General features: G+C 43.3%; 1 protein-coding gene across 2 annotated transcripts in view; it reads right to left on the minus strand.

The window, feature by feature from the left end:
- Positions 1–12,945, minus strand: part of AKAP7 (A-kinase anchoring protein 7) — a 142,639-nt gene that overhangs the window by 80,857 nt on the left and 48,837 nt on the right. The window lies entirely within an intron of this gene.

Here is a 12,945-nt window from a genome sequence, read left to right on the forward strand (position 1 = left end):
GTACATATGTGTTTTTTTCTTGTCCCAGCCCTCTAGGAGGTATCTACACCACGTTATTGTTATGAAACTGTTATTGTGAAGCCTCCTGTCTTTTACCTCATCAGCCAGACATTCCTGACCATAAAATGGCCGCAGACGAAGGGTTATGTGATCTCTATTTGTCTGTGTACAATCACCCTGCCAGGACCCTGATCTTATATACATAAATACTGCCATATATTACTGGCGGCAAGGTGATTGTTTACTGTCAGATAGAGATCACATGACCCTCCATTTGCAGCCATTTTATGGTCAGGAATGTCTTGCTAATGAGGTAAAAGACAAGAGGCTTCACTGTACATATAAAGAAAGCGGTGCAGAATGTTTAATAGATTTAGAGTGGGTAAAAAAAGTGTACAGACCCCTTTCAATTTTTCACTGTTTCATTGCAGCTAATTGGTAAGATCATAAAGTTATTTTTTTGTTCATTAAGTGACATTATGCACCCCATCTTGACATGAAAAAATAAAACAGTAATGTTGATATATTTTCTAATCTATAAAACAAGAAAAACTGAAATATCACATGGTCACAAGTATTCGGACACTTTGCTGTAAGACTTATATTTAACTCATATGGTGCCCATTTGCTTCTGATCCTCCTTGAGATGGTTCTACTCCTTCATTGGAGTCCAGCTGTATTTAATTAAACAAATTGGACTTGATTGGGAAAGGCACACACCTGTCTATATAATATCTCACAGTGCATGTCAGAGGTCATGAGAATTATGAGATCTAATTCCTTCCCTTCCTTGGTTGAATTTGATGGACATGTCCCCCCCCCCCCCAAATTACCGTGGTGGTGCTCCAGAGATGCAGTAGACGTGAGAGGAAGTTCCACAAAGTCAACTATCACTGCAGCCCTCCACCAGTCAAGGCTTTATGGCAGAGTTTGCAGATGGAGGCCTCTCCTCAGTGCAAGACATATGAAAGCCCGATTACAGTTTGCAAAAACTCCCAGACTACTAGATATAGCGGTATTTGCTCATCACCTGCCAAGTATAATCCCAACAGTGACACATGGTGGGAGGAGCATCATTCTATGGGGGTGTGTTTCAGCTGCAGGGACAAGACAATTGGTTGCAATTGAAGGAAAGATGAATTTGGCCAAGTAGTCAGTACAGTATTCTACTCAATACTGAGCAAAGGGTCTGAATACTTATACCATGTGATAATTCAATTTTTCTTGTTTAATAAATTAGATAAATAATAATAAATAAAAAAGAACATTTTTGACAAACTGGCTGCAGTGAAACAAAGAGTGAAAAAATTAAAGGGGTCTGAATACTTTCCGTACCCACTGTATATTAGTAAATTGCCTAATATCCTTCCCCTCACACTTATAACCCTCACAAATTACAAAAACATGAGATAATGTGGCCAATACTTGTTAACACAAAAAGGTAAGAAGAATGTATAGGATTTCAATAGCTTAGACACAACTGCAACCAGACATCACTGAGATCAGTCAGTTGTTGGCACACTTCAATTATATAACTATATGCAAGCGGAATCGCATTTGATTGACAAGAGTATTTATTTTTCATGCAAACAGATTATAAGTAATTTCTAATTCTTTTTATGCTGCCTGCCTATTTCTTTACCATACAGATGACCTTTGTATCTGAATCCTAATATAGCACATCACAGGGATTATTGCATGCCAGAAATAAAAATTCTCTCTCTAATCGTGCAGCACAACATATAAGCTGATCACATCTATGCTACAAGATATAACGTAATGGAAGCAGGCTCAAGCTGAATACTGCAGTTCAATCAATGTTGTCTTTTATCTATGGGCTTTGAAGTACCAATTTGTTATGGATGTAAAAAAAAAAAAAGACTAAGGAATTTGAAGCCAACTGCAACAATGTGACAAAATATGATGCACTGAAAGTTTATAAATAGATGACTTTAAATCAATGCAGATCACAGTCATAGCCGCTGACTCTTTGAGGGTTTTGTGCCAGTGAATTACAGCCTATGACCAACAATTCACTATAGATATATCAAAGTCACTACATAGAGTTAGATGGATCAAGAAGTCACTGGAATCTGTGACCTGTCCTGGGATTTAAACTTTACAGATAAGAATGAATTGAATAGAGTTAAGGGCAAATTTAATGAGTTTTACCTAGGATTAGGCCAACTACAGATTACCCTGATAAAAATACAGAGAAAGCTTAGCAAAAGTAAATGGCTAATAGTAATCTTTTGGTTGTTAGGATGTTTCAAGAAGAAAGGCTTTGCTTTAAGCTCTCTATATATTGTAATTCATAGAAGTCGTAGGGGTTGTAAAAGCAAACAATCCTTATTTTTATAGAAAAGATACAATAGAAATATATGCATGAAATGTATATAAAATTCAGCAGTTACTGATAACCACTTGCACTGGAACACGCTCCATCTGTGGAAACATAACCATGTCCTGGTAACAGATTTTAACAATGTAGCAATAATGCAAGGACTTCCGTCCGCTGCACTGTGCTCAGTCCGTTGGATCTGACTAGCACATGGGTCCATTTCCATTCATATTCAGCTGGCCCTAGACCTAACCTTTGCACCTTCTTTACTGTTTCCGTCTGTAGCCATTTTTGTTTTTTGGATCGCTTTATCTTACTTTCCACCTTTGAATAGCTATACTTTTTAAGTGTTCTTTCTTACAAAGCTGTATAAGGGCTTGTTTTCTGGAGACACCAATTAATACTCTGTAAGGGGAAGCTGGAAAAAATTCCAATTGTTTTATTGGACACGGTGCAGTCGCGACACAAAATTGGCGCAAACACTTCTTAAATACATGTGCAAGCTCCAAAGACATTCTTCCTAGCGCAAAGTGAAAGAGAAAACCGGGCCTTTATGTTGTAAATTTGTCAGGAATGAAGTGTTATCAGATGTAGGCATGTCCCAGCACACTTCTGCTCCACCAGGGATACAAGTCTATGCTTTGTAAAGATACACCCCATGACAAGAGGAACAGTAAAACCCAGTTATTACTTTCATAAATTTCTAAGACAAATAAAATGAAATACAAGTTACGATTACAAAAAACAATGATCCAGAACTCTTATTTCACATTAAGGCTCCGCTCTTTATTTAAAAATCTGACCAGTGTCTCTTCTTGTGGTAATAACTTTTCAACACTTTAACATATCCCTGTGGTTTTGATAATTTTTCTCATGAGACGTTGTACTTTATGTTAGCAGTATAATTTTTTCTGATCAGTTAGTTCTTTGGGGGGTGAAAATTCAATAATTTAGGAAAAAATTTAAAACTACACCCATAGATAAATTCATGGAGGGGTGTAGTTTTCAAATAGGGTAAGTTCTCAGGGGTTTCTACTGTACTAGTCCCTAAGGGCATCTACAAATTCTTCATGATGCCAAAAAAATAGATATATGTAAAAAATCTATGGTTCAAATGGTGGTGAGAATTTTAGTGGGCCCCAAGGATAATGCAAAATGGATAGTGCATAGTAAAAAATATACATTATGTCATCTAGTGCCCACCTCCTGCCACTGGAGACAAACGCCCCCCAAAAAATGATGCGGGTTCTCCCGGGTAAGGCAATACCCCATACGTGGCAATATCTACAGGCTGAGCATACAGCAGGGCTCAGAAGAGAAGGTGCGGCATGATGTATAAACTGTGAAGAGTGCATCAGGGAAATTAAAAAAATATACATCCAGGGAGGTGTGATAAAGCCTAAAACAATCCTTTGTACATAATCCTGGTTTATCGGGCACATGGTAAATAGTTTGCCTCCTTAACCCCTTTTGGAACATACCCTGCACCTTTTTTTGTCTTGTACAATACATGTTGTGGCCTCCCTTTAGAAGTACTAGCACTCCCCCTTCTTAGTGTCCAAAAATCAAATACTTGACTACCACCTCTTCAAACTCCAGGAAAGTTCCCCTCTGGCCTGAACATCGAAGTAACACGTATGCATTATACAGTGCTATCTGCATGATGTGCTCGCTTAGCTTCTTGTACCAAACCCTCAATTTCCACATGGTGTTATATTGCTGAAGCACCTGGTCCGACAAGTCAACCCCTCCCATGTACCTCTTCTAGTCCAAAATTCAGTCAGGTTTGGGGGTTTCTGTACTGGTATGCCGATGTATTGTTGTTAATACTATCAGATCGCACTTAAAAGTGCGGTTGTGGGGGAAGGGAAACGGACAATGGGGGTGGGGTAATAGTGAAATTTGGGAACAGTAATGGGGACAGATGGCTAACACTCCACTCTCCAACACCGTGAAACGCAGAATGATGGTGGTGTCGTAGATCACTGTCATTGGCCAGTCTGTATTGATCAAATTAGTCCTCTGAGGAGTCGCCTTGTGATCCCGAGCCTTCCCGCAAGCTGTCACCCTGTCGAGGGTGACATCACAAAAGCAGAAAGCAGCTGTGTCCGATATATCAGACGCAAAGTGCTTACAGGTTGAAGTATTTGATAGAAGGAGACACTTTCAATTTAAATGCCCTAGTATTGTATGGAATATTTCAGAATATAAAATCAATTACCGTACATACTCGAGTATAAGCCGACCTGAGTATAAGCCGAGACCCCTAATTTTACCACCAAAAACTGGGAAAACCTATTGACTCGAGTATAAGCCGAGTGTGGGAAATGCATTGGTCACAGACCCCCCAGTATATAGCCATCCAGCCCCCTCTAGTATACAGCCTGCCCTCAGTAGTATAAAGCCTGCCCAGCTTACCCCTAGTAGTATATAGCGAGCCCATCCTGCCCGCAGTAGTATACAGCCACCCCAGCCTGCCCCCAGTAGTATACAGCCTGCCCCCAGTAGTATACAGCCTGCCCCCAGTAGTACACAGCCACCCCAGCCTGCCCCCAGTAGTATACAGCCACCCCAGCCTGCCCCCAGTAGTATACAGCCAACCCAGCCTGCCCCCGGTAGTATACAGCACAGCACAGCCAGCCCCCTATAGTATACAGGCTGCCCCCAGTAGTATACAGCTTTCCCAGCTTACCCCCAGTAGTATATAGCCAGCCCAGCCTGCCTCCAGTAGTATACAGCCTGCCCCCAGTAGTATACAGCTTGCCCCCAGTAGTATACAGCCACCCCAGCCTGCCCCCAGTAGTATACAGCCTGACCCCGGTAGTATACAGCCACCCAAGCCTGCCCCCAGTAGTATACAGCCACCCCAGCCTGCCACTAGTAGTATACAGCCAGCCCAGCCTGCCCCCGGTAGTATACAGCACAGCACAGCCAGCCACCAGTAGTATACAGCCACCCCAGCCTGCCCCCAGTAGTATACAGCCACCCCAGCCTGCCCCCAATAGTATACAGCCAGCCTAGCCTGCCCCCAGTAGTATAGAGCCAGCCCAGCCTGCCCCCAGTAGTATACAGCCACCTCATCTTCTTTCTTCTGTAACATCGTGCATGGCGCCGCCATAGCTCTCTCCTGGCCGGCAGGTGCTTAGTATGATGCGCCACTGCTGACGTCATACTAGGCGCCGCCCCGGGAGGCAAAAATGGCGGCGCCCAACACGATGTTACAGAAGAAAGAAGACAGGCGCGGAAGCCAGAAGAGGACCCGCGCGGACATCGGGGGAGCAGCGCTGCGTATCGGGGCCACCAGAGGGTGAGTATATAAGTTTATTATTTTTTAAGTGCATTGACATTGTGTATTGACTTGTGTATAAGCCGAGGGGATGTTTTTCAGCACATTTTTTGTGCTGAAAAACTCGGCTTATACACAAGTATATACGGTAATAAAAATTGGTATCATGATCAGAAATAGTATTATCAATAAATTCTTTCATCTAATAATCTGTTGACAATATTGCAACTACTACTAGTAAAATCTTTATAGCTGCCATATAGTGTTTGGTTCCCTGTAACAAAGCCAAATTATGCCATCTGTATGTTTCTGATTCAATCTCAGTAATGAGAATCAATACTTTGCTACATCTTATTTAAGTGTTTGCCTTCCAGACATGCAAATTAGAATAAAAGCCTGCCATTGACTATCAGTACAAACGGAGTATATCTGGCATTAGCCTCACTAAGATGCAGCAACAATGATTAGCATCTGCTTAAGAAAAACAATAGCTTGCAGCAAGGCATTTAATAATTAATAACACAGATGTCCTTCAATTTAATGACTAATGTTCTTTTCACCAAGGAGCAACAAGTCAAAATACCTCTAAAGACATCAGGGTTCTCTAATTTTAGCGTGGAAGTAAAGCAGAAGGGTGAAAGGAGGGACTACTGTTGGGTACATTATCAAACAACTTCCTGAAAGTTAGGTTCTCACTAATGCACTGTTCACACATGTACTAAAAGTTACAATGTTTTGCTGAATTCATAGTATGCCAGGTCACCAAAGTTGATTTGACAGGAAAAGTAGTTCTTTTTTTATTGTTGAGGCTAATGAAGACCTTTTTGGTTACACCAAGAAAATCAAGATTGTGGCACAAAATGTGGTACTATAATATTCCCATCAGGATACCACCAAGACTCAATGTAATACAGATGTACAGGCAGTCCCCGGATAACGTACAAGATAGGGTCCGGAGGTTTGTTCTTAAGTTGAATTTGTATGTAAGTCGAAACATTATATTTTATAATTGTAGATCCAGACAAAAAAAATTTTGGCCCCAGTGAGAATTGGAGTTTAAACATTTTTTGCTGTAATGGGACCAAGGATTATCAATAAAGCTTCATTACAGACACCTTACAGCTGATCATTGCAATCTGGGACTATAGTAAAGCATCCAGAGACTTCACCAGAGGTCAGAGGGGTCTGTCTGTAACTATGGGTTGTCTGTAAGTCGGGTGTCCTTAAGTAGGGGACCGCCTGTAATTCCTGTCGCTTTTTATAGGTCAAATACAGTAACCTTCTTGAGATTGTGATACCTTTTAATGGCTAACTAAAATGTAAGATGTTACAAACAAGCTTTCGGGACAGCTATGGTCCCTTCATCAGGCAGGTATAACAGTCTTTCTGAAATAACACAGATCTTATACATCATGAACAGAGAAGTGATGAAAAAAATCTAAACATAAAGTCAATAGCAATAAAAAAGTTGAGACAAGAGGTCCTTAACCCCTTAACGACCAGGCCCTTTTTCAGTTTTGCATTTTCGTTTTTCACTCCCCACCTTCCAAAATCTATCATAGTATCATAGTATATAAGGCTGGAAGGAGACGGAAGTCCATCAAGTCCAACCTTTAAGAATTAAATAAATGTTTTATCCCCATAACCCGTGATATTTTTTCTCTCCAGAAAGTCATCCAGGCCTCTCTTGAACATGTACATAGAGTCCGCCATAACAACCTCCTGCGGCAGAGAGTTCCACAGTCTCACTGCTCTTACAGTAAAGAACCTTTGTCTATGGTGATGGTAAAATCGCCTCTCCTCTAGGTGTAGAGGATGTCCCCTTGTCCTGGTCACAGGCCGAGGTATAAAAAGATCTTTGGAGAGATCCTTGTGCTGTCCGTTCAGGTATTTGTACATTGTAATGAGGTCTCCCCTCAGTCGTCTTTTTTCTAAACTGAATAATCCCAAATTTTTTAATCTGTCAGCGTATTCTAGTTCCCCCATTCCCCTAATAATCCTGGTTGCTCTCCTCTGCACCCGTTCCAGCTCTACTATATCCTTTTTATACACTGGTGCCCAAAACTGTACACAATATTCCATGTGTGGTCTGACCAGGGATTTGTATAAGGGCAAAACTATGTCTTTATCATGAGAATCTATTCCTCTCTAGATACATCCCATTATTTTATTTGCTTTAGCAGCAGCTGCCTGGCTCTGGTCACTAAAATTAAGTTTACCATCCACCAATACCCCCAAGTCCTTTTCAGCTTCAGTTTTACTAAGTAATTGACCGTTTAGAACATAATTATACTTTTTGTTTCCATGGCCCAAGTGCATAACTTTACATTTATCTACATTAAACCTCATCAACCATTTCTCTGCCCATCCCTCAAGCTTCCACAAATCCCTCTGTAATGCTAAACTATCGACCTCAGTATTTATTACTTTACACAGCTTAGTATCATCTGCAAATATTGAAACTTGACTGTGTAAACCCACTACAAGGTCATTAAATATATAATATAAATATATATATATAAAAATATTAAAAAGAAGTGGCCCCAATACTGACCCCTGTGGCACTCCACTGGTAACATCAACCCAATCTGAGAATGTGCCATTAATGACCACCCTCTGTTTTCTATCACTAAGCCAATTACTTACCCAAATACACAGATTTTCTCCTATTCCCAGCAGTCTCATTTTATATACCAACCTTTTTAATTTTTCCATGTAAAGAGCTGGGTATGGATTTGTTTTCTGCATAACAAATTGCACTTCGTAGTGAAGGTATTTATTATTCCATGCCGTGTACTGGGAAAAAAAAATTCCAAATGCAGTGAAAATGATGAAAAAACACATTTGCGCCATATTCTTGAAGGCTTTGATTTGACGACTTTCACTGCGCGCCCCAAATGCCATGTCTACTTTATTCTTTGGGTCGGTACGAATAGCAAATTTATATAGGTTTTATAATGATTTCTTACATTTACAAATTATTTAAACCTGTACAAAAAAAAAAAAAACTTCACTTTGCCATGCTCTGGTACTAATAGCTTTTCATATTTCATAGTACAGAGCTGTGGGTGGTGTCATTTTTAGTGACTTTTGATTATATTAATGCTACCATTTTGAGGACTGTACGGCCTTTAGGTCACTTTTTATAGAATTTTTTTTTCAAAATGGCAAAAAAGTGGCACTTTTGACTTTGGCCACTATTTTCTGCTACAGGGTTAAAAGCCGGTAAAGAAAGGGTACTTTAACCCTGCAGGGTCCGATTGCAAATACTATATACTGCAATACTACTGTAAGCCTATGGCAAGCCTTGAGTCTCAATGAGACTGCAGGCTGTCATGGCAACCGATTGGTGCCCTCCGATGATGCAACAGGGGGCAGCGATCGGCCATCCAAGATGGGGGTGCCCATGTAAAGGTAAGTTAGGTGCCAGCACCGACCATGGCAGTAACAGGCGGGTGTCAGCTGTATTATACAGCCAACAGGTGCTGTGTATGGAGATGTCTTTTTGGTATGTAAAGTATCTGTTTTGGATGTGGAGTACACATATACTGTTACCCCATTTCTTTATAATTTTGTTTATCGTGGATGTGCCGCTTTCCTGCTTAGGTCCGCCGGAGTTCACCTTCTTCATACCGGTGTATGCAAGTGCATTGTCTTGCCACACAATTCGGATCTTAAATCCTGCGCTCAGTCCGAATCAGTCGGATCATTCCGACGGCACGTCCGATTTCTGTTCATGAAAGCCAGAGCAGCTGCGCCACAATCCGATCGCATGAGACACAATCCCCAGTTAAATAACTGTCACAGCGGCGCAAATCCTGAAAATACAACGAAAGTGCGATCCGTGGAATCTTAGTAAATAAGCCCCACAGTGTTAGCCTATGCATCACCATAGGCTGACAGTGCTTATACCCTGCAGTCTATAATAATGAATAAGCAAGCATTGCTTGTTTATGTCTCATAGTGGGACAAGCTAAAAAGTAAAATATAAAAGAGAAAAAAATGAAAAACAGACTAATAAATTAATCAAAAAGCCCCCAAAGCCCTGTTACATATTAAACTTACGTATACAATAAAAAAAGTGAAAATTACCATACACAACCCACATATGTAGCATCATCATGTCCATAATGACCCGAATAATAACACAAAATCATTAATATACCTGCACAATGAATGCTGTAAAAAATAATTTAAAAAACCCATAAAAAATTATGATTTTTACCTTTATTTTCTCACATAAAATGCAAAAAAAGTTATCAAAAAAATGTATCAATACAATGTAAAGCACAACCAGTCCTGAAAAAACGAGCTCTCATTCAGCTATATAGACCAAAAATTAAAAGAGTTATGCTACTAGGAAAATGGTTGTCATATCGCGGGTCACAGGTTCACCCGTGCTCCCCGGTGCTCGCAGGCTGATCACTTCCCCTTTAAAAACCCTGCACCTTCCTTACACTCTTGCCGGATCTTTGTGCCTTACAGCCTTAGGCTGCATTCACACTACCGCAAGGGGGATGTATATACGGCCGTTGTATATACGGACGATATACGCCCCCCATAGACGGCAATGGGCGCAAGGCGCCCTACGGGAGCGGTACGGTGCAGCACACGTCCGGCACCATACTGCTCCGTGCCCCGTGAAAAAATAGGACATGTCCTATTTTTTCAGGGCATACGGCGCCGTGTGCCATATATCCCTATGGAGAGGGGCGGGGGTGAGCAGCCGTGCTACGGTACGGCGGGCACCAGTCGTGTGAATCCAGCCTTAGAGAAAGCTCTGTTGCGATTTGCCTGCGTTCCAGTGTCTCCTGCGTTCCTGTGTCACCTGCGTTCCTGACTCCCTCCGTGTTCCTGTGTTACCTGAGACCCTCCGTGTACCAGTGTTCCTCCGTGTTGCTGTCCTGTGTGCTGTGTTCCTGTACCCTTCTGCTTGGACCTCCTCTTGCTGACCCCGGACCAGACTCTGACGTTGCATCTCTGCCGCCTGCCCTGACATTGTGCCTGGACTTTGACCACGAGATTGTCTGCCGTCTCTGTACCTCGACCTTGGCCGCCACTGCAGACACGCCTGAGGAACGACCTGGTGGTACCACGCCGCAGCTTGTCTAACTCGCCTTGTGGCGGGCTCTGGTGAAAACCGGGTACCCCTTAGACTCCGGTCCCAGGTAGTGGCTTGAGTCATCGTCTGCAGTGGTCCAGAGGATCCACATCTGCTAGCCTGACAGTAAGATCCGGCCATGGATCCCGCCGAGGTTCCATCTCCCAGCAAGCCAGACCTCGCTACCATAGTGATCCACCAGTCCCGGCAGATTGCTGCACAGCGTGATCAGCTGGAGAAAGTCACCGCCATGCTGCATCAACTGTTAGCTAACTAGCAACAGCAACAGGTTCCTGAGGCTGTTCTAGCGACTCCTGCTGCCCGACTAGTCTGCCTGCCAATGAACCTAGAATGTGGTTGTCCATGCCCAGCAAGTATGACGGCGATCCCAAGATGTGCAGGAGCTTTATTACTCAGTGCTCCCTGCACATAGAACTTATACTCCTCTTTGGGATAGGAACGACCCGGTTACAGCATTTCTGGCAGCCTTTTTGTCTGAATTCCGGTCCGTATTTGAAGAACTGGCTCGGGCCTCTTCTGCTGAGTCAGCCTTATTGAATTTGTGTCAGGGGAATTCCTCCGTGGGGAATATGCGGTCCAGTTCCGTACCTTAGCATCGGAACTTTCCTGGAACGACGCGGCCTTATCTGCAGCTTTTAAGAAGGGTTTAGCCTCTCAAGTCAAGGACGCACTGGCCGCTCGTGACCTGCCATCTTCCCTGAGTGGTCTAATCTCCCTTGCCACCCGGATTGATGTGCGCTTCTGGGAGCGTCCCAAAGAGTCACGTTTTGAGCAACTGCCAGTTCGTCCACGACGCCTTCCTCGTCTAGCTCCAGCGTTTCAAAGACCCTTCCAGCCACCAGTCGTACCACCTGCAGAGGAGTGTATGGAGGTGGACAGAGCCAAATTGTCACCGCAGGAGCGTATCAGAAGGCGCCAGGGTCACTTCTGTCTCTATTGTGGCAGTCCTGAACATTTCCTTGCGACTTGTCCTATCCGACCCCAACGTCTGGGAAACGCCAGCACCTAGGGTTCTTGGGAGAAGCGTCCCTAGGTGTAAAAAGTGCTTCTCCCCTCCTGTTGATTCTGGTCTCAGCTTTTTTGGACTCCGGCTCCGCTGGGAATTTTATGGATGCTGCATTGGTTTCCCGGTACCACATTCCAGTGGTTCTTCTTGACAAATCACTGGTTATTTCTTCGGTTAGTGGACAAATTCTCTCGGACCTAGTACGATACCACATGGAGCCGATAACCATGCAAGTCGGTGCTCTGCATAAGGAGAGTCTGTCCTTCCTGGTTCTGCCACGCTCTACCTCGCCCCTCCTGCTAGGTCTTCCGTGGTTGCAGTTCCATTCATTCAGTCCTTAATTGGAGGACGGGGGAGGTTCTACGTTGGGGTCCAGACTGCCATTCTCGTTGCTTGGATGCTCCTCACCCTGTGCCTCTCATGCTAACTTCCCTGGTTGCCAAGTCTCTGAAGGACCTTCCAGTTTGCTATCGAGACTTTGCCGACGTTTTCTCTGAGAAGCAAGCAGTGGTTCTGCCTCCACATCGCCTCTATGACTGTCCCATTGATTTACTGCTGGGTACGTCTCCTCCACGAGGTCGGGTTTATCCGTTATCCGTGCCCGAGACTGTAGTCATGTCCACTTACATAAAGGAAAATCTGCAAAAGGGGTTAATCCGTAAGTCTTCTTCCCCCCGCTGGAGCTGGATTTTTCTTTGTCTCTAAGAAGGATGGTTCCCTCCGACCCTGCATAGACTACCGCGGTCTCAACAAAGTTACGGTGAAGAACCGCTATCCTTTGCCTCTCATCACCGAACTCTTTGACCGTCTATGAGGTGCCAAAGTGTTTACCAAGCTGGATCTGCGAGGAGCATATAACCTCATCCGAATTCGGGAGGGGGACGAGTGGAAGACAGCTTTCAATACTCGTGACGGGCATTTTGAGTATTTGGTAATGCCTTTTGGTCTCTGCAATGCTCCAGCGGTATTCCAGGAGTTTGTTGATGATATTTCTAGAGACCTGCTCTACTCCTGTGTTATAGTCTACTTGGACGACATTTTGGTGTTTTCTTCAGATCTTCACTCTCACCAAAACCACGTCCGGTAGGTTCTCAGACGCTAAGGACTAATCATTTATACGCCAAACTCGAGAAGTGTCAATTCAACCAGAGCAGTCTTCCATTTCTGGGATACGTCATTTCTGGCAAGGG

Source organism: Engystomops pustulosus, chromosome 3 (assembly GCF_040894005.1).
Source record: "Engystomops pustulosus chromosome 3, aEngPut4.maternal, whole genome shotgun sequence".
Taxonomy (NCBI): Eukaryota; Metazoa; Chordata; class Amphibia; order Anura; family Leptodactylidae; genus Engystomops; species Engystomops pustulosus.